At 46.4% G+C, this 27,458-nt stretch overlaps 1 protein-coding gene across 8 annotated transcripts in view; it reads right to left on the reverse strand.

Annotated features, from left to right (window-relative positions):
• Positions 1 to 27,458, reverse strand: part of ADARB1 (adenosine deaminase RNA specific B1) — a 237,759-nt gene that overhangs the window by 121,323 nt on the left and 88,978 nt on the right. For 2 of the 8 annotated variants that reach the window (XM_053565091.1, XM_053565099.1), the window contains exon 1: positions 21,543 to 21,736. The exons of 1 other annotated variant lie outside the window; for it this stretch is intronic. The gene's annotated coding sequence lies outside the window, so the exon portion shown is untranslated. Of the gene's footprint in view, positions 1 to 1,045; positions 1,200 to 11,615; positions 11,659 to 17,398; positions 17,514 to 19,755; positions 19,771 to 21,542; positions 21,737 to 27,458 lie in introns of those variants that run through there. 5 more of the 8 variants (XM_053565092.1, XM_053565094.1, XM_053565095.1 and 2 more) reach the window with 5 other exon arrangements.

Below are 27,458 nucleotides of genomic sequence, written 5' to 3' on the forward strand. Positions count from 1 at the left end.
TGCTGCAAAGAATACTTCTGGATGTTTCTGGACAAATACTTCCCCAAAGAGCCTCACTTAGTAAACCCAGAATTGCCCAAAAAACATCTTATGAAAGCATTACATTTAACATTAAAATCAAGAAATCACTTTTTAATTCCGTGAATAAAAGATATACAAATATGTACAGCCACACAAATACCAGCTGAATCACAAGTTGAGAATAACCTTAATCAATGACTAACAGATCATGAGAAAAACAAAGTGATATAAGGCAAGTTATTTCATTCAATTTTATGAAACACTTTCTGAGCGCCCACTACGTGCTAAATACAGCTGTGGTCCCAACCACTGGTCTGCCGGGAAACCAGGCTGCACGGCAGGAAGTGAGGGCAGAGCAAGCAAGGCCCATCTGCATTTACAGCCCCTCCCCAGGAGCTCCTCCTGCCACATCAGCAGCAGCATTACATTCTCACAGGGCACAAACCCTACTGGAAACTGCACGTTCGAGGGATCTAGGCTGCACCGGCCTTAGGAGAGTCTAATACCCCCCTACCCTGAGAGAAAACAGTCTTCCATGAAACCAGTCCCTAGTGCCAAAAAGGTTGGGGACTGCAGCTGTACAGGTCATAAGGCCCAATCCTCATGTGCTTAAAAGGGCAAGTAAGAGACATATGCTCAAAGTTAAAAAACAAAGTCATTAAGTTCTAGGATGTCCTTGAAAAATCCAGGAGGGGCCCCTGCCCTGAAGCATCAGCCTCCAGGTCCCCTTTGCCAGAGATTCCCAGGGCTGGTGAGGTGCCTCTTCCAGCCCGTGCTCCACAACAAGTGCAGAGTGAGGGACGAGCACCAGGAAGATGTGGTGGTGAGGCGGCCAGGCAGCAGACAGGCAGATATCAGAGATGGCTGCCCCTTGGTCGCAGCAGCAGATTCATGGCTTTCCAACACCCCAAACCTTCACTACAGACAGGGTAAGACCTAGCTCCAGAACCAAAGAATGAAAGGCAAGAAGTGGCAGAAAAACCCCAAGTCAGAACAGCCACAGTGTGGCCCAGGGGGCTCATACCCACAGAATGTCTGGTCCTCTCCTACACCAGGGACGTCAGGCAAAGGCTTCTGGAACCCGGCCAATGACAGCATAACCAGACCTGAAGAGCCAAGCCTGGAGTGTGAAGCGACCCCAGTCTCAGAGGCACCTTGGGAGCTGGAGAGGAAGCCAAAGCAGAGCCCAGCCACTGCCAGGGCTGACTTCAGACTGCTGAGGACCAGCAAAGAGGGTGAGGCCAGTCGGCACAGGCAGTGGCCATGCTGCTTCCTTCCTGCGGTACTGCTTATTTTAGAGCCCTGATTTCCTGGTTTTCACTGTGCTTATTGTGTGACTATTTGGGGGCGGGTAGGGGGTGGGGGACGTGATCTGAGACTCATCAGAAGGGTTTCGGGGGCCAAGTAACAGATCACCCTCTTGGCTGTACAAAGGAGACTAGATATTCATGACCTCAGGAAGCAAGATGTCATAGTAGTAGTTTTGACATCTTTAAGACCTAGGCTCCAACTTCTAGAATAAGAAGTAAAGAAATCAAAAATGTTTGATGACAAGGCTGGCCTAGGTGGCCCGTGCCTATAATTCTAGCACCCAGGGAGGCTGAGGCAGGAGGATCACTTGAGGCCAGGAGTTCAAAACCAGCCCATGCAAGAGTGAGACCCCATCTCCACTATAAATAGAGAAATCAGCCAGGTGTGGTGGTGGGGCACTTCATAGTCTCAGCTACTCAAGAGGCTGAGGCAGGAAGAGCGCCTGAGCCTGACAGTTTGAGGTTACTATGAGCTAGGCTTATATCACTGCAGTCAGGGCAATAGAGCGAGACCTATCTCACATAAAAAGAAAAAAAAAGCATGATGATGAATCACTCCTATTTATAGGAATAGAGGCTTTCTTTATTCAAACAATTTTTAAAGTATTCAAGTAAATGGTTAGATTTACACTATAAAGAGTGTCATTGATTCTACCTTGTTAGCTCTGCGTTTCGGTATAATCCCTAATTTTATTTGTTACTTCAATATTTATAGAAAGATGTTTTGTTTGTCCTGTCATGATACTTATTAGTATCAGTCTCATCAGCTGATTTGTGAATTTAAGTACCAACACATAAAATGTATCCGTCTTTTAAATCCAGTAAGAGAAAACGATAGAGAAAACACTTTTAAGGAGAGCTCTGAGTTCTAGACATAAAGGTAGCCTACAAGGTTGCAACCTTCTGAAGAAGTCTTGACCCCCATAAGTGTTCCATGACAAAGCTTAAATTCCAAGATACAGCCACAAAAAAATAGGTAATATAAATTGCCACAAAAATGATTCTTTTATGTTCATTTTTACCATCTCTGTCATCGACTAGCTGCAGTGTGGTAAAGAGGACAGAGGAGCCGTCAGTAAGCCACCAGGTAAACAAAAGCACTGCAGGTTTTCTCCCTCTGGCCTCAACAGAAACCCCAGCTGGTGAAGGCTGCCCTGCGACATCAGGATGAGAGTGGAATATGCTGCTGGCAGGGAGCTCGGTGGGCCCAGGTTGCCAACAGACATGCCAGGCCAGGGCCACTCCAGGCTGCGCCTCCACACACATGCTGCTCCTCAGCACCCTCCTCTAGGAGAGGAGACAAGGTCTCTAGGATCTTTTACATTGCTCCAAATAAATAAAATGATGTTCTCTTATTAAAATAAAATACTGATTTTTAAATTAAAAATGAATTAACTTTGCAAAAGATTAATGAAGCAGAAATCCAAATCAGTTTAGCAGGAAGATGAGCAGATGGACTTCTGAGGCCCACTGGCCTGCACCCAAATTCCCAGCTAGCCCCAGCGATGGTTCAACTCCATCCGGGTCTTCTAGCTCCTTCTTCCTCAGGAAAACCCACCACTTCCCTGGACTGTGGCCCACAGCACAATGGAGAGCTCTACTCCACAGGAGGCCAGAGCACACAAAAAACTGCCCAATGGCGCATTAGGAGCTGACGACTAGGCTTTTGGCCTGGGTGCCACCAGGCTGCCGGGAGACACAGCCGCCCAGTGAAGCTGTGAACAGTGCCCACATTCCTCCCTCTGAGCTACAGACAGCCCTTGCTGGCTGGCAGAAAGCAAGGTCTCACAGCAGAAACTGGGAGCTCTTGCACCGCCCTTCTGTGTTAGGACAGCTCGGGCACCACCAACCGTCATCTACCGGATGTTCCCAATCACTGTACTGTTGCAGCCCTTCAAATGCAGACCTTTCCTAACATAAAAATCACCAGAGCCAAGTCCTTTGTCTTTTCATCATAAGAACTTAGTAAAAATGAAAATAATTATGTAAGTAAAGCTAAACGTCAATTAGTATCAAAGCAGGGATTTCAAAACTGGAGCAGTGGAAGAAATTGGATTGATTTAGGGTTGATTTAAAATAATACCAGGGGCAAAAATGAGTGGATGTCTGATTAAGGAGGAAATTGGCAAGGACAGTCAAATAGGAAAATCATGTGACTTAAAGGTACATTAGAGCACATGCTCCGTGAAGAAAGATGCTGAGTTAATTTCATTCACTGCTATACTTTTGGCATCCAAAGTGCTTGGCACACAGTAGGTGCTCAAAAAAATACTTGTTCAATGACTGCACGAATAAATGAACTTTAAAAGGTCCAGCTAAACCTAGAGAGGATGAAGAGCTACGTGAATGTAGCCAGCACCTCACGCGTAAGGAAAGTTGTAATCACAGAACCTACATCGTTTTTCTAATAAAGCCAGTGCCACAAGGGTAAGTAGGGGTCAGATGATCAACTTTTCAACGAAAATCACCACAAACCCTGCATTTTACTGTATATAAATGAGGTGGCCAAGGCAGTTCTTAAGGAGAAAATGTAAAGGTGTAAGTACACAGAAGCAAAAACAAAGATGCTTTAAAAATAAATGTCAAGTGAGAACACCACAGTGACAGAGATTAGAACAGGGGCCACCCAGCATTGGGGTGGGGTGCTGACCTGACAGGCACAAGGAAGCCGTGAGCTGACCTTAGGATGGCCATGTGGGTGCACACAGCATGAATCAGGTCATCAGGCTGCAAACTCAGACCCCAGGGGTACACTTGCTCCCACTCATGGGAGACGAGTGTCGCATTTTTAGGAATTTTGTGAACCAGCTGACAGCTTACTAGTGTCTTGCAATAGGCCACTGCAGGAATATTTATACCACAGAAATTGGCAAACACTACAAATCAGCTTTTTCCACCCCCTCCCAGGTGGTAAACATTTATACCACTGTATCTATCTTCCAATATGTAAACTATACCTCAAAGAAACAAAAAGCTGGGGGGTGGGAAAGGACTCATTTTGAAAAAGAAGAAGGTATTAAATAGCAAATTTATTTTGCAGTGTGTTAAAAGGATTTTCCTCAGAACGCAAGAATGTTTAACATCAGGAAATCTATTAATAACAATTTGCTATATTGATAGATAGGAGGGAGAACCCATCTGATCATCTCAATAGATGCAGAAAAAGCCTGCATAAAATCCCACTGCTATTCATGAGGATTATTTTAAAAAGACTGTCAACCAAGGAAGAGAAGGTAACATGCTAAACTAGATGAAAGCATGTGTGAACACTGCAGTAACACCACACGTGATGGAAGGCTAGACGTGTTCTCGTCAGTCAGAACAAGAGAAGCCTGCCAGTCATGGCTACTACCAAACGCTACATTCAGCCCAGTGCCAAAAGGTCTAGGAAATTAATGAAGGGAAAAGTACAAAGATTAGAAAGGAAGAGGCACGTTTGCAGGAGGATCCTCTATCTAGAAAACATGAGACCTCCAGGACAAGCTGTGGACACGATCAGCAGACAAAATCAATAGATTTCCTGCATAGCAGTAACACTCAGTTAGAAAGGTAACTGAAGAAGGCCCTCAGCATGTGACAAAGATTGGCCAGGGATCAGAAATCACTCTATGAAACAGCTGGCCTAAGGCAAAGATAAATTTCATACAGATCAACACACTAAACGTGAAAAAGAAAATATGAGGATACCCAGAAGACCAAAAATCACAACATAACAAAGATATTTGTACCAGAATGTTTATTGCAGCCCAATTCATAATAGCTAAGTCATGGAAAAAGCCCAAGTGCCCATCGATCCACGAATGGATTAAATTGTGGTATATGTATACCATGGAATACTATGCAGCCTTAAAGAAAGATGGAGACTTTACCTCTTTCATGTTTACATGGATGGAGCTGGAACATATTCTTCTTAGTAAAGTATCCTAAGAATGGAAGAAAAAGTACCCAATGTACACAGCCCTACTATGAAACTAATTTGGGACTCTCACATGAAAGCTATAACCCAGCTACAACTTAACAATAGGGGGAAGTGGGAAAGGGGGGGCGGTGGGTAGAGGGAGGGGGATCGGTGGGATCACACCTGTGGTGCATCTTACAGGGGTATTTGCGAAACTTGGTAAATGTAGAATGTAAATGTTTTGGCACAGTAACTGAGATAACGCCAGAAAGGCTGTGTTAACCACTGTGATAAAAATGTGTCAAATGGTTTATGAAGCGAGTGTATGATGCCCCATGATCATATCAATGTATACAGTTATGATTTAAAAAAAAAAAAAGAGGATTGAGGTAGGAAACAATGTTTTTAGAGGGGACTAAAAACTCAACAGGCACAAAGAAAAAAACTGACAAATTTCTATGTAGAAATTTAAAACTTCTTTTTTAGGGAAAAATACCAACCAAATCCACAGATAAACTAGGTAAACACTGCGCTGTGGGAAGGCGAGGCAGGGGCTCCTCCTACCTCACAGGTCTCTTGCCACCTTCTGTCGTTTTTCAACTTCTTCTTATTTTCAAATTTTAGACTTAGAAAAACAGTACAGAAAGTTCCCATACATTCTTCCTTCCCTTCTCCTAAAATCATGGATGTTGTAAGACATGAGTATTAGAAGAAGCTGGAAGAAGGGCCCATCAAAACCAGGAAATAAACACCAGTATAAAAAACCTTGTCTGAATTCCAGCAGTTTTCCCACAAACATCTCTGTCCTGCTCCAGGATCCCACCCAGAACCCCAGGCCACATCCAGGCGTCTGCTCCTTCGTCTTCTCCACTCAGACTGAGCCTCAGTCTTCCTCTCGTTTTTTCATGACCTGGACGCTTTTGAAGAGCAATGAGCACTATTTTTTTTTTTTTTTGGAGACACAGTCTCATTGTGTAGCCCTGGGTAGAGTGCCGTGGCATCATAGCTCACAGCAACCTCCAACTCTTGGGCTCACGCGATTCTCTTGTCTCAGCTTCCCAAGTAGATGGAACTACAGGCGCCCGAAACAACGCCCGGCTATTTTTTGTTGTTGTAGTTGTCATTGTCGGTTAGCTGGCCTGGGCCAGGTTTGAACCCGCCAGCCCCACTGCATGTGGCTGGCGCTGCAACCACTGTGCTATGGGCACCAATCCAGCACTGAGCACTTTTTAGGGTGCTCCTCTCCTGGTATGTGCTGTGTGTCCTCATGACCAGATGGGGATTGTATGTTTGAGGCAGGAGCACTGAGGGCGTGCCCAGGGCACACCAGGAGCACAGAAGGCAACTTCGCCCACAGCACCTGGATCACCTGACGGTGGTATACGCTGTTTTTCTCCACTCTTAAGTTACCATTTTTCCCTTTTTAATAAATAACCTGGGGAAGAGATACTTTGAAACTAGGCAAATATCCTGTTTCTCTTCAAACCTTCTCCCACTGATCTTAGCAGCCATTTGTGAAGCTCACCTGAAGTAACTATTCTATTTCCACAGTGTTTGCCTGAAGTTGTTTCTGAGGGGAAGTGCTGATTCCACTGTGTCACACACCCACACCGCCACTTCTCCTCTCCCTGCTGACCCTGCTAGGGCCATTGGCACTCCCTCAGGTTTGCTCCTGTGCCCTGGCAACGTGCCCCACTCTTTCTGAGCACGGCCCTACTTCCCAGCACCACCAGGGGCTGCAGCCTCACCTTCTCCAAGGAGCCTGCTGGTTTTTCTTTGCCAATGACATTCAAGTGTGCTCAGTCGCTGTAGGGCACTGCCTCCAGCTGTCCTAACGATGGAATGAGGAGACACGCCCGGCACACACTGCCCCATGCACAGGACGTACACACCTACTTTTACTCCTGTGCTTGTTTCACATGCACATGTTGAAGACCACGGGGTCCCGCTGGTACCAGATTCCAACCCAACACCAGGGCTCCCAACTGCCCTCCTTCCCTCACCTGTATTTTCTCTGGACAGAGTATTCCGGCTATCACTGTCCACCGTGAACCTTATGCACACACAAGGCATTTCCCCACTGCAAACCTTAACCCTGCAAGCACAGGATTGGGTAGTCCTTTCTGTGCTCAGCCTTGTAGTTTCCCACACGAGGTTAACACTCTCCTTCCCCCTTGGCTGTGGCCCTGTTGTTTGTACTATAGTGAGAGGTACATGTTTCAGCTTGTGTTCACTCTGGGTACATCCTGGTTGATGAGCATCCTGGTTGATGTTAACTTTCTATTTGTTTTGGAGAGTGAGGAATACTGCTGATTCCAAGGTCGGGGCTGCACTAACGGGCACATCTAAGGCTCCATCCCTGCAGCCCCTTATCCACTTTCCTACCTCCTCTCGCCCCCTCATGGTGCCCAATCTATTTCTCACGTGGATCACCCCTCCTGTGTCTCCTCTGCACAAGCACACAGAGTTCGTGTGTTTTCCCGCATCCCCTTCTCACATGAAGGGCAGCATACTAGATGCCCCTGGGCACCTGCCTTGTTCCCATCCAGGGTATCCTGGAAACCACCTCTACCCAACTTGCAAAGATTATCTTTGGCTCCACCGAGGACTCTGCAATGTGGATGCATCAGAGTTTGTTCAGCCCTCTCTGCATATGGATATTTAGCTTATTTCACATGTGTTTTCAAATTGCTGTAGTTGTATCTTTAAGGTAGTCCTAAAAATAGGGCTGCTGGCTAAAAGGGGAAGTGTGTATGTGACTCTAGGTTGAATGTGGCTTTTAATATGCCCAATAGTACTTCATTGATTTCCTCTTCTGATGAGTTGGGGAAAATCAAACACTGGGAAAGAGTTTGTCTGCCAAGGACCTGACAGGGTGCGCCACACACAGGGCAGTCACCTTAAGAAAGCCTCACAGCTTCTGCTCGACATTATAACCAAAATATTCCATCTTGGGAACAGGTTCACACAACTCAGACTCCACCAGAGACGGACTTTAGTTCCACCTGGAACTAAATGGTCCCTACTAGCACTATCAATATCAAACAAATGTTTTTGCCTTAAACCCCAAAGCTCCTAGGAATCCCTGGGAATCTAACTAAGAAAAATAAAAATGTATGTCTACCCAAAGCTGTGTTTGCTCATGTTCAGAGGAACATTACTCATAATAGTCAAGAGGTGGGAACAACTCAGAGTCCAACCCTGGCGAGGAACAGAAAGACCGCTCACCCACACCCTGCAGCACTAGCCACCCAGAGGAGCAAACTCCTACAACACCTGACAGCAGTGAACCCGAAAACACGTTAGCTGAAGCGAAGGGCTGCACAGGGCATGACATCATTGACATGAAATGTCCAGAAAAGGAAACTTCACGGAATGTAGATTACCCAAGTGGCTGCCTAGGGCTGGGGCTGAGAACCAGCTGGCAATGAGCAGAAGGACATCATGGAGTGGACATGCTCTGAAACTGGGCCGTGGTGATGGCTGCACAACCTAACATTCAAGAAAACCAGCTGTCCGCTCACAGAGGGTGAATTTCACAGCAGCTGTTTAAAGCATAAGAAAACAAAACCTCTAACTTCAAACACCTTTCCTTTTACTTTCTGCCCATATCTGCCCAGAGCACCCAAAAAGATGAACATTCAAACCATAAACTGATCATACTTGCAGTGGGCATCATTTCCTTCAACCATCAATAAGCCTGGGAAGTACCCGGATCCACTATTTGATGCAAAGGCAGACCGGCAGGTCTTACGTCCACGTGGCCCTGCCCTGTCCTGCTTCATCCACAAAGGGTGCTGTCTGATGAATCCCAGCACGTCTTTTCCAGTCCACAGCATAGCTCAAAATCATTGTCAAAGAAAAGAAAAAAAAACCTTCCTTTTCTTAGAGCAAGGGCGTCCAGTGATAAACACAACTTAAGTCCATCAGGCACTTCTCCACGCCTGTGCCCCGCCACAGTGCGAATAGCTGCCTCGGCAGGGAGAACCCAAGGTGGGCTGAGCAGGAGCTGGAGTATGGGCACCAGGTGAGAGCACATGCTCAGTAACACCCCGCAGATCTGTGCGATGCCAGCTTTTCTTTGTAAATATAATCACTTCCCTCACACAGCTTCATTAGAGGAATAAAGTTAAAGAATAGAAGGCTTCACTAGGAAATGATCAAATATGTCACTCATTCACCGGCATGTGGGTGAAAATCATCTACTACGTGACACCAAAAACACAGAGGGAAGAAACCCTAGAGTCAGGTGCCAGCTTTACCCTGCTCTGCTCACGTGACCCTAAGTATACGAAGAATGGCGCCTCAGCTGGCTCCAGACAGGGTTTTCTTCTGATCACTTCCAAACACCAGCTGAAACATTTTATGCAAGTGAGTCCGTCCCCACAGGGTCTCAGTGATGGCAAAATGTGTTGAATTCTGAGATTCCAAATTGTTGTAGCTCTGAAATCCTATGATTCATTCCTAGGGATTCCATGTTTTTTGAATTAAGATTTTTCAGCCTCAGCTTTGCAAACCAGCTTCTACATGTGTATATTCAGAAAATAATTATTCACTGTTTACTGCTTTTGTCACTACTTTCAACTGTTAAAAACAAAAATTTATTGCATGAGCGTCTTTAAAAGTTTAGATAGCCTTTCAATAAAAATAAAGTTCCAGGCTGGGTGAGGTGGCTCACGCCTGTAATCCTGGCACTTGGGAGGCTGAGGTGGGTGGATTGCCTGAGCTCATGAGTTCAAAACTAGCCTGAGCAAAAGCGAGACCCTGTCTCTAAAAAATAGCCAAGCGTTTTTGGGTACCTGTAATCCCAGCTACTTGGGAGGCTGAGGCAAGAGGATCACTTGAACCCAAGAGTTTGAGGTTGCTGTGAGCTATGACACCACAGCACTCTACTGACAAAGTGAGACTCTGTCTTAAAAAATAAATAAATAAAAATAAAGATCCAGTGTATTAAGATAATCCTCACAAGTATTCCACAAAAGTAAATAGTAAAACCTATTGCAAAATGATGTTCACCTCAAGAATAATAATTATTTCACTATTATTTGGGGTTGATATCTATTCTGTAAAAGAATCAAATTCAAAATGGTCAGGAGTAATAATTAATAAACATGTATTTGATGTGAGTCATTTCATTCACATCTAGGATAGAGTGGATATAAACAATTGGATCATTGCTCTTTGAACTGTGGTCCAAGCACATCAAGTCTCTAGAAGTTACCACCTTTATTTAGATGAATGCCAGGCTGCTATGCTCATGCTCAGGCCCAGGCCTAGGGAAACGTGTAGATTTACACAAGTGTTTCCCATCATTCTTCATACAGCGGTCAGGAGTCATACTGCAGCCACACAGCATCTTTTAAAACCCTGTTCTCTACATGGGGCTACCCTTCTGAGATGAGGAACCCTTTCCTAAGTAAGAAACCAAAATCCCATTTCCTGACCTCACATAGCCAGGGTACACATAAGATAGACCAATCTGATGCACCCATAACACACCTCACCTCAAAAGAGAAATTTAAGAAGGCAGGTTTGCAGCAGAACCTATTCCTGAAGGGAAGATGATGAGACAGGACAGCCCTGGGCTGCAGGAGGCAGCTGCCAGGCACAGCACAGCCAGGACCCGTGCTCTGTGCACATGGCACCACAGGGTAACCAGATACTGCACCTGACCCCAGAGCCTAGAAAGATTGTAAGAAGTACCTTACATCCTTAAATACATTCCTTTCAGTAGGTGGCTTAGAGAATTTGTGTCCTACTGTTACTCAAGAAAAAAGAAACAAAGAAATTGGCCTTATGTGCACTGCCCTTCAATAAAGGCACAGGAATATAATGTAACTTGCAAACTTACTCTCTAGCCTGACTGGTATGTTTGTTACAACTTCTATTTCTAACTTTATAATTGTAGAATTGGGGTGTGTGAATTAAGTATTAACTAGTACTGAATTGTCTTGAGCTACTTATGATAAACTCTAGACTTAAAGAACTGAAAAACAATCCCTGCTCAATTTAATTCAAAACAACTGTGTAGTCCCCTAAGACTAAGAAAATGGAGAAAGGACTACCTCTAAGGTCCTGATATTTCATGTTTTTGTGCAGAATCATAAACCATTACTCCACCTCCCAAGAAACTGTCTCCTAAGGCCACTCAACCCCCAACACCTCACCTCATTCAACAAAATTAGTCTGAGAGAAGGGACAGGACAGTGCTAAGTGCCGGCCTGGCATGAGTCTCAGCAGCCACATGACATGAGATGGCATCACCTGCTGTCAGGACTACACACAGGTCCTCAATGAATATCTGTTGGACGTCTGATTGAATGATGCTTGAAACACTTGGTGATCCGAGCAGGTCACTGTTGTGGGAGCATTGTCATCCTTCATACCTGGCCTGGCTCCCTTGAGCACCTCCTGCTTACAATAGTCTTCTAGAAGTGGAATGAACTTTAGAAACCACCAACTGGACCACTCTCATTTCACATTCAAGGAACCTGCAGCAGAGACAGGAAATGGATAGACCATCTGGTTCACAGGCAGGGCCGGGATTACATCCTTAATTTCCCAAATTCTGAGACATCTTCCTGTTTGCTTCTCCACCAAACAGATTATAAGCCACATGTTCTCCAATTTTTAATTCCTTTAAGCTTCCACATTTAAATAAAATATATGTTCATTTTATTTGGCTGCTCCTGAAATCTCCCAGAATTATACAAAGTATTCTAATTTTTTTCAAGATGTAGTTAAAACTGTAAATTCTCCAACTAGAACAGATACTGTCATTACTTCAGAGGATGCATTTCAACTACACCTTATAAAAGGGGTTAAAATGATGTCAGCAGGACAGAGCTTTTTTTTAGGATGTGGATTCCTTGTTTTCAGCAGATTAATTTACTTTGTTGCACTTTATGGTTTTATGACAATTTTAAATGTTTTGTAAATGTTTCTAGTCTACAAAGAAAAGCGTGGAAGTCTGGAGATAACACAGACATATGGGGCATAAATCTACAACTGATTCACCAAGTACGATAGGACACGGGGGCAGCATCAAGAGGCAGAGAAAGCATACGTCTTCAGAGGCAGACTCACTCAAACTCCGTTCAGGTTCTGCCACTTACTACCTACAGGAAAAGTAAAGAAAGTTACTCACTCATCCAGAAAACACATATGAGTGCCCAGTACCTGCCAGGCATTGTTCTGGGACCCTGGGACGGACACTAAGCAATAGCACTGCTTCCTGGGGCTTCCACCCCAGCAGGGCAGACTGTGTGGGAGGGCGTGGTGGGTACAGATGGCAGGGATGAGCAGAATGGCAAGCGGGGTATGTGGTGGGTGAGGAGCACAGTGACGGCTGCTGCACACACCCCTGAGAGGGGTGGAGCTGGGACCCAGGTGGCAGAAGGGGGCAGGAAAGGAGGCTGCAGGGAGGGCTCAGAGATGGAGGCATGGGCAGCAATGTGAGCAGAGTGACACTTGAAGGCATGGATCTAGCTGGTCAAGGACTGATGGAGACCAAGAGCAGAAGAAAAGAGCTCTGCTAGGAGGTGCTCAAGGGAGCCAGGCCAGGTGTGAAGGATGACAACGCTCCCACAACAGTGACCTGCTTGGATCATGAGGATGATGCCACACTGTTCTCCATGCCTGAAGCATGGTAAGAGTTTAGTAAATGTTCAATATTATCCAGCCATCCTAGGAAATCATCAAGCCTCTTAGTAGCGATTTCCTAATCTGAAAGATAGAAGTAATGAGACCTGCTAGGAAAGACTGTTTTCGGGATTAACTGACCACAGCATTATACACAGGCAATCCCACTTTACAATGTTTCACTTACGACTTTTCCACTTTAAGATGGAGTGAAAATGATACACATTTGGTAGAAACTTTAGTTTGAATTTTGACCATCAGTGTATTAAATGCATTTTTGACTTATAAAATGTTCGGATTACAAACCCTACTGTAAGTCAAGGGGCACCCATACATATGAATATTCTGCACATCACGTACGAGGTGGTAAAAGACACAGAGTCAAACAGAACCCAATACAAAATTATGTCTATAACTGAAGCCTCCACCTCAGATCCTTCTAGTACTCAGCACCATCAGAGTCCAAGAGCCCTTCTGACCCTCTATTATCCACCAAGAAAGAGTTCTCACACCTCCTCTTTTCTCCAGCACCCCACTTCTGCCCCGTATTATAGCAAAAGCCCCCACCCTGGGCCTCCTGTCCTCACTCCTCTACTCCTTTGTCCTCTGGTTGGAAACACTTTGAGAGTTACACAACCAGGGCCCTGTATGTCCCTCCAAGCTCACCTTCCAACCTCTGAGTGCACAATGGCTGCCAATCCTCAGCAACGCTCCTGAAAGGGAGCTCCAGCAGGCTGTTCTTTCTGCCCAGGGCGTGTCCCCATCCAGATCTGACGAGCTCATTCTCTGCTCAGTGTGGCACCCTGTTCAGAAAGGCCTGCCCAGAATACCACACCTGCAGGAGAAGCTACAGTCTGATGCCACCTGTCTCAAGCCTCATCTCCTCAGTCACATCACTATTACAGATGTTCTCAACATATGATGTGGCTGCACCCCAATAAACCCAGGATAAGCTGAAAATATGATCATAAGTCAAAAGTACATTTAACACCCTAACCCACCAAACATCGAAGCTCAGCCTCATCTACGTTAAAGGTGCCCAAAACACTTAACATTAGCCTACCGTTGGGCAAAATCATCTAACACAAAGCCTATTTTATAACGAAGTGCTGAATATCTCATGTAATTTACTAAATACTGCACTGAAACTGAAAAACAGAATGAATGCATGGTGTCAAGCTAAAACCAAAGAACCCTAAGTTGAACTAAATGAAGACAAGCTGTCATCCTGGGGAACACTGCCCTTGTGACTGTTGGTCTACCCCACTGCAATGTCAGCCCAGAGGGGCAGAGACCCTCTCCTTCTCCGCAGCATCCTTCCTCAGGAACGCCTGCCCTGAGGAAGAGCACAGTGACGGCGCTCCCAGTGCTGAGAAACAGCTCTCCCTTGCACAGCTGAGGAAGTGTGTGGAAGAAGTTGAGACAGGCTTCCTCACACTTCATCCCACTGGCTGAACTGCTGAGAAGGTAAGTATTCCAAAACTCCAAACCTAAAAAAAATCAAATAACCACAAACAGCACAGAAATCAAAACTCATGCAGGTAAGGTATTTTACCAATAGGGAACTTTGTTTAACCAAATGCAGCTGCCCCAAAAGAGCAGAAACATATCACACACAAGCCCAAAGCAGCAACACATGCCTCCTGGGCGGTGCAGGACAGGGATGGTCTTCAATGTAAAACTGGGATTTTTCTCTGGATCTTTAAGACTAATCAAAACGAATCAGGATCCATGTCTTCTAGTTCTCTGAGTAGGACTGAATTTGGTGAATCAATGTGCCAACCTGCAGTCGAGTTAATACTTTTAGAGAAAAGTTAATTTTTTAACAAAGAAAGATTCCGTCTCCACATACATCTTTCTGCACAGATGTTCCACAGTGTTACTTGTCCAGCACCAAAAGCTGGTGAGCAGCTGGACCCTAAGTCCTGGGGCATGGTTCCCAGTGCTTCTGAAGAGAAAGTCGTATTTCATTTTCTATCTGCCTTTCAAAAGGGTGGCATGTCTTTAAAAACATCTTTGAGTGAGTTAAGGCTCCATGTGCAGAAGCCCTGCCATGGCACCCCCGTTTCTACTCTCACCTGCTCAAGGACTTCGCGCCTACAGTGAGAGCCTTTCCTGACAGATTCTCGCTCTTCTATACTGAATCATCCCTCAGCTCACGCTCATGCCATCATCACTCTCACCTAAAAATACAAATACAAGCCTCCCTGAGCTCATCCCCCTTCAGCCACCAGCCCACGGCTCTGCTCCCCTTTTAAGAAAACTCCTCTGGGGCGGTGCCTGTGGCTCAGTGAGTAGGGCACCAGCCCCACATACTGTATACTGAGAGTGGCGGGTTCAAACCTGGCCTCGACCAAACTGCAACAAAAAAAAAAGCTGGGCATTGTAGCGGGCACCTGTAGTCCCAGCTACTTGGAAGGCTGAGGCAAGACAATCATTTGAGCCCAGGAGTTGGAGGTTGCTGTGAGCCGTGGGATGCCCACGGCACTCTACCAAGGGTGACAAAGTAAGACTGTCTCCACAAAAAAAAAAAAAAGAAAGAAAAGAAAGAAAAAAGAAAACTCCTCTGAAGAGTCATCCACATTTCAGGTTCCCTCCGCCCCATGTCCTCTCCCCACCACTCCAAAAACGGATCAAGGTCATTAATCTTATCAAACCCAACAGGAGACAACTCCTGTCTTCATTCCAGGCCACTAAGCCCTCCTGGATTCTTCCTCCTCAGCAGACTTTCCATGGCATGGCTAGAGCCTCCCTCTCTCCTCATGTAGACCCCTTACCCAAAGCCCCCAGGTCAGTCCTCGGCTGCTCTTCTGTGTCCATGCCATTGCCCACCCGCTGGTCTCAAAGGCCAGCAGTATGCAAATGACTCTCAGAGTCATACACAGGGTAAACACACAGTTCCTGTGCAATTTAAAGTTAAACTATTTCAAATTGCACACGAATTTTACCTCTTCTGGGACCTTGAATTCCCATCTGCATCCAAACTTCTCCACTCAGATGACTAATCATAAAAATAATCAGTAAAGTAACCCCTCTTAAATTCTGCTAGTCAGGTACTATTTCAGGCACTTTACTTTAGCCCAGTTTACCATCATCTCAACAACCCTGTGACATAAGTTGCTGTTCTTCTTTCTAATTTACAGAGAAAACCAAAGCACAGGAAGATTAAGTAGCTTGCTCAAGGTCATCCAGAGAGGGGTGACAAGGACGACCCTCACCCTCCAGGTCCTCACCACTTTCCACATAGCCTCAAGCGCCAGACATTCAAATCTCAACTCTTGATTTCTGCCCCACACTTCTCTTCCTGTCTCATATATGACACCAACATGGCCTAAACACCAAGTCAAAAGCTGATTTGAAAGAATCAGGTTCTAAATGTGAAGAAATGTTTAAATTATTTGTTTTATTTCACTTCTTTTTTCCTTTGTTATGAAAGCACAAGAATGAGAAAGCTGTGTCATAGACTAATTGGCAAAATCTTCCATTTGTTAGTTGTCTACTAAGTAATGCAACTTAGAACCGATAGCATTTTACAGGTACTGACACACAGTAAGCCGAATCTGCTATCACCACCTGGAGCCTGGTCTGAGGCACTGGCAGGGTCACCGGCTTCTCCAGAGCCTCCCACTCACTCTGCTGATGCCACTCCTGCCTGCGGCCCCTCTGCAGCACTGCAGAGAGGAGCTGAGGGTGTGTGCTACATGCCGCTTACGGTGTGACCTTGGGCAAATCACTTAACCACTCTGTGACTATGTGTCTCCACCTGCACAATGGGAATAATAGTAACAGTAAAGCCTACCGTTTGGATGTAATGAGAATTCGATGAATTAATACATGTAAGGTGCTTAGAACAGCCTGGCACAATACAAGTTCCTAAGAATCCAACAGCCAGAGTGATCCTTTTAAAAGATAAATCTGATTATTTTATTCCCTTGTTCAAAACTCTCTAAAGTCAACTAGAAGGAAAGAAGGGAGGGAGTTAGTCAGGAAGGGAGGAAGTTAGTTAGGAAAGGAGGAAGTTAGGAAGGGAGGAAGCTAGTTAGTTAGGAAAGGAGGAAGTTAGGAAGGGAGGAAGCTAGTTAGTTAGGAAAGGAGGAAGTTAGGAAGGGAAAAAGCTAGTTAGGAAGGGAGGGAGGGAGTTAGGAAGGGAGGAAGCTAGTTAGGAAGGGAGGAAGCTAGTTTAGTTAGGAAGGGAGAAAACTAGTTAGGAAATAAGGAAGTTAGTTAGGAAAGGAGGAAGTTAGTTAGGAAGGGAGGAAGCTAGTTAGGAAGGGAGGAAGCTAGTTAGGAAGGGAGGTGGGAAGGACAGACCTGCTAACCTCTCAGGGTTTCCCATCACACTTGGATTAAAGTCCTCACCACAGCCGGTGTGCTCCGAAGTGATGCACCCCTCTCTCTCTCCAGCCACACATCCTGCCTGCCACTCTTACATCCCCTCTGCCATAATGGCTCCCTACTGTGACTAGCAAGCCTGAGGCCTGATGCTTTTACTACTGAGTCCCCTGCCTCCCCTTCTCCTCAGCCTCACCTGCTCTTCACAGCACTTAGGACACCAGGTACTTGTTTACCGGTCTCCTCGCCCCTATGACATGGACCCCACCAGGGCAGGAGCCGGCCTGCATCTGCAGCACCTAGAAAAGCACCTGCAGGATGAAAGTGTGAATGAACATATTGCAAGGGTACAAGTCAGATCTATCAAGTATTGAACACAAATGTCTTAATACCGTGATTAAGTAAATAAGGTGAAAGCTATGTTAATCGGTAGGATGTAAGCGCTCCAATTTGTACAAATAATCAACACACTGAATCCCACAAAGGCATAAATGTATTCATGATCTATGTGTATATGACTTAAAAAAAAAAAAAAAGAAACAAAACCAGGTTCAGAAATCATCAATCCAAAAGCAAGCAGAGGTTCCATTTCACTGTAATTCCAGTAAAAATACGAGGCATCTCTGAGCTACTGTCAGCTCCCTTCCTGCTGCATCTTAATTTAAAATCCATCATAAAGATGGTAAACTTAAAACCAAAGTCATTTTCCTAGAACATCTTGTAAGGTGGACACAGGAGCGCCGTGTCCCCTCCCCGGGCGCAGCTTCATCCCGGGAACGCAGTGTCCCCTCCAGAGCGCAGCCTCATCCCAGATGTATACTCCTAGAACATCTTGTAAGGTGGACACAGGAGCGCCGTGTCCCCTCCCCGGGCGCAGCTTCATCCCGGGAACGCAGTGTCCCCTCCAGAGCGCAGCCTCATCCCAGATGTATACTCCTAGAACATCTTGTAAGGTGGACACAGGAGCGCCGTGTCCCCTCCCCGGGCGCAGCTTCATCCCGGGAACGCAGTGTCCCCTCCAGAGCGCAGCCTCATCCCAGATGTATACTCCTAGAACATCTTGTAAGGTGGAGAAGAGGGGCGAGCAGAACTGATCAACCTGCAGAACTGTGAGAATAATATGGTCTAATAGCCCCAGCCCAACAGCTGTCAAGCCACAAAGCAAAACTGCAAATGGAACCAGCGTGAAGACCTCCGCTGGCCGCTGCACTTTCCCTGACCACACTCCAAATAAAAAATTGTAACACTGGGAAGAAAAGTCCCTTGAGGAGTACAGAAGAAATCTTAATGATTTCAACGTATAGTTTTAAATTTTCCTAGTTGCTTTTCCTACCTCACATATTATGAACATAATAATGGGTTTTTAAGCACACCACCATTTCCATCACACCAAATTACAGATTTGAAAATTCCTATTTTAGAAAGTTGACACAGAAAAACCATCAAATTTTCTAATAAAACTAAAACTCTTGGAGCTGTTTAGTTTCATACCAAGCTTGATAATTTTTCTTGGCTGGTAAATGTATAACCTTACCTATTACTCTCCAAAGAATACTTTCTAACTACCTCCTACCTGTTCAAATTACATTCTTTGGTCCTGTGCACTTACAGAGCTAATCATAGCATTCAAGAGAATAAAACACATTTCTTAAATAAAACTTACAGCTAATGAATTCTGATAGTTAATTAAAAACAACTAGTAGGTTTGCCTGCACTCCTGTATAAGAATATCCACTGATTATGGGGGGGGAAGCAGAAAGAGGGACGGAGGGAGGGGGTGGGGCCTTGGTGTGTGTCACACTTTATGGGGGCAAGACATGATTGCAAGAGGGACTTTACCTAACAATTGCAATCAGTGTAACCTGGCTTAGTGTACCCTCAATGAATCCCCCCCCAAAAAATGAATATCCACTGAAGCACAATAATTTAAAATTATTTTAAATCTCATATACAACTGTGTGCACTTCCTGACTACTACCAGCCAATACACAACAGGGTGCAGCGACGTGGAGTGCTGAGGGGCTGGGAGGAGTGGAGTGTACTTCTTGAATGTCCTATCTGCATGCTTTCATTTCAAATCTATAAATAGAAGTTTTATAATTTCATAACTAAAATTATAAATTTTATGTTTAAAAATTCAACACTATAGAAGTGCTTAGTAAACTGCCAATAGCATTTTTTAACTCTGCTTATCTTGCTCAGCACTTTATCTTCCAGGGCCTAAACAGGGACAGCCCAGCATGTAGTTGGCCACAGAGAAGCATATGTCAACTGGAGTAAGTTTGTTTTATGCATTCACTGGACAAATAGAAGTTAAAATTTTTCTTATTCCAAAAATCTGTACACGGTCCAAATGCTTTACAACACATGAATTCACAAAGAAGTTAGCCTAGGAGGGAAGCTGTTGTTTGTGGAGGATGTAACCGCTTCACAGCCAGTCGTCCTCCGGAGGAAGGACTGCAGAGGACACACGCCAGAGGCACGTGGCATCACTTCTCAGGGGACAGGTTCCCCTTCCACCACCTTCCCCCCACAGAAAGGCCTCCTCCTTACCCTTCCAACTACAGTTTCCAATTTGAGGCAGCTTGAGCTGACTGCGCCCAGTCCCACGAAGCCTCAGATAACGCCACGCAGAGCTCAGACAATGCATTCCGCAGGCAGGACCAGGGCACCCCGCTCAGGGTCTCATCAAATATTTACCAAGCCCCTGTGGTTGGTGTCCTGCGGCTGGAGGAACCACGCGCTGGCACTGAAGGGCCGTTTATTCTCTCACCTAAGAAGGAACTGTATTAGTCTTCTCCCACTTCTTCCTTTTCCCTCTGGGAAGCCTTCAGCAAGCAAAAATGGTAAAAGTAGTTTCAGCCCCAGAGAAAAGCTGGTAATCAAAAAAACAATTAGCTTTTCTATATCCCAGGAGCTGCTCTTAAGAAAACCCAGTGTTTTAGAAAATGCATCTCTGTGTGGCACCTTTCAAAGGTCTAAAACATGGGGGTAAATTTAAGAGGGCGCAAAGAGGATTAAAACACATTTTATCCGCAATAAGAACCACGGTTTGATCATCTTAATGATGGCACTAAGAGTAAAGAAGCAAGTTTGATATCAAGCCACTCTTCGTTTTATTTTGAAAATGGAATCCAATAATGGTTTGCCCAAGAAGGAAATAATCATAACAACCAAAACGTGAAGATTAAAAATATTAACTGCAAACCAAACACCACGGCGTGAGTCTCCGACGGGAATACACCTTAGGTTAGGGGCTCCAACACGTCTGAGCACCCACAGCCCCGTGACGCCTTCCCTGGCACCCGTGTACCCTGCAGAAACTGTCCTGCACTCCGGATGGACACGTCAAAAGCGGCCTGGGCCCCCGCTCTGACCCTCGCCCGGGGCCGCCCGCGGCCAAGAGCATCCCGCGCGGACACTGCGCCCTCAGGAGGGGACACGGGACCGTCCAGGGCGCAGCTTCATCCCAGGGACACAGCCTCTCCTGCTTGGCACAGTGTCCTCTCCCGGGGCACAGCCTCACATCGGGCACAGGGTCCCCTCCCCGAGCGCAGCCTCATCTCAGGAGCGCAGTGTCCCTTCCCCGGGCGCAGCCTCATCCTGTGAGCGCCGTGTCCCCTCCCCGGGCGCAGCTTCATCCAGGGAGCGCAGTGTCCCCTCCAGAGCGTAGCCTCATGCCAAGGGCGCAGTGTCCCCTCCCCGGGCGCAGCCTCATCCCGGGAGCGCCATGTCCCCTCCACGGGCGCAGCTTCATCCTGGGAGCGCAGTGTCCCCTCCAGAGCGCAGCCTCATGCCAGGGGCGCAGTGTCCCTCCCCGGGCGCAGCCTCATCCCGGGAGCGCAGTGTCCCCTCCCCGGGCGCAGCTTCATCCCGGGAGCGCAGTGTCCCCTCCAGAGCGCAGCCTCATCCCAGGGGGGCAGTATCCCCTCCCCGGGCGCAGCCTCATCCCGGGAGCGCAGTGTCCCCTCCCCGGGCGCAGCCTCATCCCGGGAGCGCAGTGTCCCCTCCCCGGGCGCAGCCTCATCCCAGGAGCGCTCTCTATTCGCAGCGCTCGGAGCATCCCACGCGGAATCGGCGCCCTCGGGAGGACGCGGGACCATCCAGGGCGCAGCCTAGTCCCGCAGCGCAGAGCAGCGAGCGGACGCGGCGGTCCTGGGCTCAGACTCGCTGCCCTGGCCCCGGCCAGACAGCGCGGCCGCACAGGCGGGGACACGAGGGGTCCGGCGGCCCCGCCACCTGCCCCGCGGCGCTTACATAAACGCGGCGCCGCGGGAGCCGCCGCCCGCGTGTCCGGAGCCCGCGCCCGCCCGAGCCGCCGCGGCCCGCGCCGCCCTCACCTCAGCCGCAGCCGCAGCGCGCGGCCTCCGCACGCGCCGGGACTCTGGCCGCGGTCCCCGCCGGCGGCGCCCGCCTCGGGCCGTGTGCGCAGCGGCGCGGTGGCTGTGGTCTCGCGCGTTCCAGAGCGCCGGCCAAAGACCCGGCCGCTCGGCCGCCGCCGCCGCCACGGCCGCCTCAGCGCCCCAGCCCGGCCGCCGGCGGCTCCGCCCCCTCCCCGCCCCCGCCGCGGGCGCGCGCACGCCGGAGACGGGGGCCGGCGCCATGACGCCTGCGCGCGCGCCCCCTGCTCCCGCCGACGGCAGTGCTGTGGATGCTCCCGCACTGCTCCGCGGCATGCGCGGGGCACCCGGCCAGGTCCTGAGGGAGGCGTGGGGGCACGGCGGGATGTGCCGTGCGGGGCGGGCAGAACCGAAGCCGGGGTGCGAGACACGGGGGCGGGAAGCACAGATGGGGACGCGGGGAGGGGCGGGAGCAGCGGTGGGCCCCGAGAGCCCGGGGCGCGCGTAGGGCCCGCGGAGACGCGCAGACGTGGCCGCGCGGCAGCACCTGCTGCCCTGCCCAGTTTGGCCAGTAAAACGCGGCTCTGGCGCGGGGACTCTTCCTACAGAGCCGGTCCGTGGAAACCAGGGCCTGTGCGGAGCGTCGGGAGTCCTCCCCCGAGGTACCCGCTGCCTGCCCTCCAGCGAAGACCCCGCCGAGCTCTCTGCGGGATTTGCAGTTTCTGGTCACCCCCCTGGGCTGGGGCCCGGCTGCGCAGAGGGGCTCTGACTGCCCTTTCCTCCCGCTTCGCTCCAGTTTGTTAGCGTTGGGGTTAGGTCCACAGCTTCGCACGTAGACCCTGCGTTTCTGTTGTGATTCTCACTGAGATTTGAAAGTCCAAGTTACCAAAGTGTTGTTGGGTTTTATTTTTATTTTGATAGTAAAGGCATTTTAAAGCTTTTTTATAGTGTGTGCAATATACTTGCTCCTCTGTCTGTCTGTATTTATGGACTTTTACGCAGTTGTACCAGGAAATGTTTACATAGCTGATGATAAAACATATGCCGAAATGTGGCATTTTCAAAGACCAGAATAACTATTTCAGGACAGCAGAAAAACTGAAGTTTGCCAGGAAAGAGGTGGTCGCTCTTGAACTTGGGTACCTGGGCGCAGAGGAGCAGGCAGCACATAGGCTGTTGTTGATGGGGAGGACCCAGGGGCTGGAGAGAGTGGCCTGGTTGCTCTACACCTGTGTTAGCAGTGGGTACAGAGGCTAGATTCAAGGGTGGAAGTCAGGTTCTGGTTTCCTCCTTTGTAAAATGGGGAAAAATACAAACCAGGTATGGTGGCACACACCTGTAGTCCCTGCTGGGGACTGACGCAGGAAGATCACTTAAGCCAAGGAGTTGGAGTCTACAGGGAGCTCTGATCCACCTGGGCAACATACTCCCCTACTTGAGACTGCTGGGTGCCTTCTAGGGACCCACCTTTAATAAACAATGTGTGCATAAAGACTTGGTAGCTATTTCTGTGTAACAAGCCCCCCAAAACTTAAAATAGTCACTTAAATGCCCATGATTTGTGGACCCCAGCTTGTGCAGGTTCAGCTGGGACAGCCCATCTATGCTTCCCGGGGCATCTGCTGGGCCCACTCACCAGGGCTGAGGGCCAGGTTCCAGGAGGATCCAGGCCACGTCACCCACGGCCAGCAGGCTGGCAGGGCTCAGGCAGCTGCAGGGAAAGCAGATGCCGGTGTGCACAGCCCTTTCAGTCTCTGCTTGCACCAGGCTTCCTGTGTCTCGAGTGGAGCAGGTGAGATGGCCAGGGCCTGAGCCGGACAGAGGGAACAATGGCTGGAGGAGGCTGTGGCTATAGCAGTCTTTCACAGGCCTTTGTTTAGTGCATTTTGTTGTAGGGAAACAAGGTCACTACCCATTAGTGGGGCTGGCCATGCAGGTCTTTTTTATGGGGGCGGAGGGAGTTTCAACAATGACCTTTTTTTAAAATTATTTTTTATTAAATCATAAGTTTGTACATTGATGCATTTATGGGGTTCAGGGTACTGCTTCAATATACAATGTGAAATGTTTGCATTGAACGAAGTAACATCCATCACAATTATACTCATTTCTTAATAATTTTGAAATGTACCATTGCATCATGTGCATTAGTTGAGGTCCCCCCAAATACCCTCCCTTCTCCCCTATAACCCCCCCCCGTCCCCTCTCTCTCCTCTTCCCTTCAACTTTCTGGACTATAGTTATGTTTTGCCATTCATATGAGTGTGTAGGTGGTTTATAGATTGATTTCATAGTAGTATTGAGTACATTGGATACTTTTTTTTCCAGTCTTTAGATACTTTACTAAGAAAATTGTGTTCCAGCTCCATCCAGGTAAACATAGAAGATGTGAAGTCTTCATCCTTTTTCATGGATGCATAGTATTCCATGGTGTGCATATGCCATAATTTGTTAATCTATTCATGGGCCAATGGGCACTTGGGCTGTTTCCACATCTTGGCTATTATGAATTGGGCTGCAGTAAACATTCTGGTGCAAATGTCTTTGTTGTAAAATAATTTTTTGATCATCTGGGTATATACCTAGTAGAGGAATTGCAGGATCGAACAGTAGGTCGAGTGTTCTCCAAACTTCTTTCCAAAAAGGTCTTATTAGCTTGCATTCCCACCAGCAGTGTAGAAGTGTTCCCTTCTCTCTGCATCCACGCCAACATCTGTAGTTTAGGGATTTTTGTGATGTGGGCTAATCTTACTGGAGTTAGATGATATCTCAAAGTGGTTTTGATTTGCATTTCTCTGATGATTAAGGATGATGAGCATATTTTTATGTGTTTGTAGGCCATGTGCCTGTCTTCATCAGAGAAGTTTCTGTTCAAGTCTCTTGCCCACGTAGAAATGGGGTTATGTCTTCCTTTCTTATTGAGTTAGTTTGAGTTCTTAGTAGATTTTAGTTATCACACCTTTGTGTGATAACTCAAACTCTAAGTTTGAGTTCTCTGTAGATTTTAGTTATCACACCTTTGTCAGAAGCATACCCTGCAAAAATCTTCTCCCATCCTGAAGGTTGTCTATTTGCTTTACTTTGCTTTTGGCTGTGAAAAAGCTTTTTAGTTTGATCAGATCTCAGTAATGGATTTTTGGTGTTGCTTCAATTGCTTGGGGCGGGATGGGGGGGGGGTCCTCCTCAAAATACTCTCCCAAGCCAATTTCTTCAAGTGTTTTCCCTGTGCTCTCTTCTAGTATTTTTATAGTTTCATGTCTTAAAGTTTAAATCTTTTATCCAGTGAGAATCAATTTGTGTTAGGGAAGAAAGGTGGGGGTCCAGTCTCAGGTCTTCTACAGGTCACCCAGCACCATTCGTTAAATAGGGAGTCTTTCCCCACTGAATATTTTTGATAGGCTTGTCGAAGATCAGATGATGATAACTATCTGGGTTCATCTCCTGGTTCTCTGTTCTGTTCCATAAATCTACCCCTCTGTTTTTGTGCCAGTACCATGCTGTTTTGATCACTATAGATTTACAGTATAGCCTGAAGTCTGATAACATGATACCTCCTGATTTGTTCTTATTTCTGAGTAATGTATTTGCTATTCGAGGTTTTTTTCTGATTCCATATAAAACAAAGTACTATTTTTTCAAGTTCTTTAAACTATGACAATGGTGCTTTAATAGGGATTGCATTAAATCTGTAGATTGCTTTGGGTAGTATGGACATTTTAACAATGTTGATTCTTCTCAGCCATGAGCATGGTATGTTTTTCCATTTGTTAGTATCTTCAGCTCTTTCTTTTCTCAGAGTTTCATAGTTCTCCTTATAGAGATCTTTCACATCCTTTGTTAGGTAAATTCCCAGATATTTCATCTTCTTTGGCACTATTGTAAAAGGAATAGAGTCCTTGATTGTTTTTTCAGCTTGACAATTGTTGACGTATATGAAAACTACTGACTCCTGAGACACTGCTGTATTCCTTGATCACTTCTAAGAGTTTTGAAGTTGAGTCCCTGGGATTTTCCAGGTATAGGATCATATCATCAGCGAAGAATGAGAGTTTGATCTCCTCTTGCCCTATTTGGATACCCTTGATTACCTTCTCTTGCCTGATTGTGATGGCTAAGACTTCCATTACTGTGTTGAATAGCAGTGGAGACAGTGGGCATCCTTGCCTCATTCCTGATCTGAGTGGAAATGTTTTCTATTTTACACCAATCAATATGACATTGGCTGTGGGTTTGCTATAGATGGCCTCTATCAGTTTAATAAATGTCCCTTCTATGCCTATTTTCTTTTCTTTTTTTTTTATTGTTGGGGATTCATTGAGGGTACAATAAGCCAGTTACACTGATTGCAATTGTTAGGTAAAGTCCCTCTTGCAATCATGTCTTGCCCCCATAAAGTGTGACACACACTAAGGCCCCACCCCCTTCCCTCCATCCCTCTTTCTGCTTCCCCCCCCCCATAACCTTAAGTGTCGTTAATTGTCCTCATATCAAGATTGAGTACATAGGATTCATGCTTCTCCATTCTTGTGATGCTTTACTAAGAATAATGTCTTCCACTTCCATCCAGGTTAATACGAAGGATGTAAAGTCTCCATTTTTTTTAATGGCTGAATAGTATTCCATGGTGTACATATACCACAGCTTGTTAATCCATTCCTGGGTTGGTGGGCATTTAGGCTATTTCCACATTTTGGTGATTGTAAATTGAGCTGCAATAAACAGTCTAGTACAAGTGTCCTTATGATAAAAGGATTTTTTTCCTTCTGGGTAGATGCCCAGTAATGGGATTGCAGGATCAAATGGGAGGTCTAGCTTGAGTGCTTTGAGGTTTCTCCATACTTCCTTCCAGAAAGGTTGTACTAGTTTGCAATCCCACCAGCAGTGTAAAAGTGTTCCCTTCTCTCCACATCCACGCCAGCATCTGCAGTTTTGAGATTTTGTGATGTGGGCCATTCTCACTGGGGTTAGATGATATCTCAGGGTTGTTTTGATTTGCATTTCTCTAATATATAGAGATGATGAACATTTTTTCATGTGTTTGTTAGCCATTCGTCTGTCATCTTTAGAGAAAGTTCTATTCATGTCTCTTGCCTATTGATATAAGGGATTGTTGGCTTTTTCATGTGGATTAATTTGAGTTCTCTATAGATCCTAGTTATCAAGCTTTTGTCTGATTGAAAATATGCAAATATCCTTTCCCATTGTGTAGGTTGTCTCTTTGCTTTGGTTATTGTCTCCTTAGCTGTACAGAAGCTTTTCAGTTTAATGAAGTCCCATTTGTTTATTTTAGTTGTTGTTGCAATTGCCATGGCAGTCTTCTTCATGAAGTCTTTCCCCAGGCCAATATCTTCCAGTGTTTTTCCTATGCTTTCTTGGAGGATTTTTATTGTTTCATGCCTTAAATTTAAGTCCTTTATCCATCTTGAATCAATTTTTGTGAGTGGGGAAAGGTGTGGGTCCAGTTTCAGTCTTTTACATGTAGACATCCATATGCCTATTTTCTTAAGAATTCTGATCATGAAAGGATGCTGGATATTATCAAAGGCTTTTTCTGCATCAATTGAGAGAATCATATGGTCTTTGTTTTTTATTTTATTGATGTGATGTATTATTATTTATAGATTTGCGTATGTTGAACCAACCCTGTAACCCTGGAATAAAACCAACTTGATCATGGTGTACAATTTTTTGATGTGTTATTGAATTCTGTTTGCTAAGATCTTATTGAATATTTTTGCATTGATATTCATTAATGATATTAGTGTATAATTTTCTTTCTTTGTTGGCTCCTTTCTTGGGTCAGGGTGATATTTGCTTCATAGAATGTGTTGGGAAGTATTCCTTCTTTTTCTATGCTTTGGAAAAGGTTGTATTGTAGCAGCCCGTATAGCCTATGGCTAGGAGGAGTAAGAGTTG

The sequence above is a fragment of the Nycticebus coucang genome, chromosome 16, assembly GCF_027406575.1.
Source record: "Nycticebus coucang isolate mNycCou1 chromosome 16, mNycCou1.pri, whole genome shotgun sequence".
Lineage (NCBI taxonomy): Eukaryota > Metazoa > Chordata > Mammalia > Primates > Lorisidae > Nycticebus > Nycticebus coucang.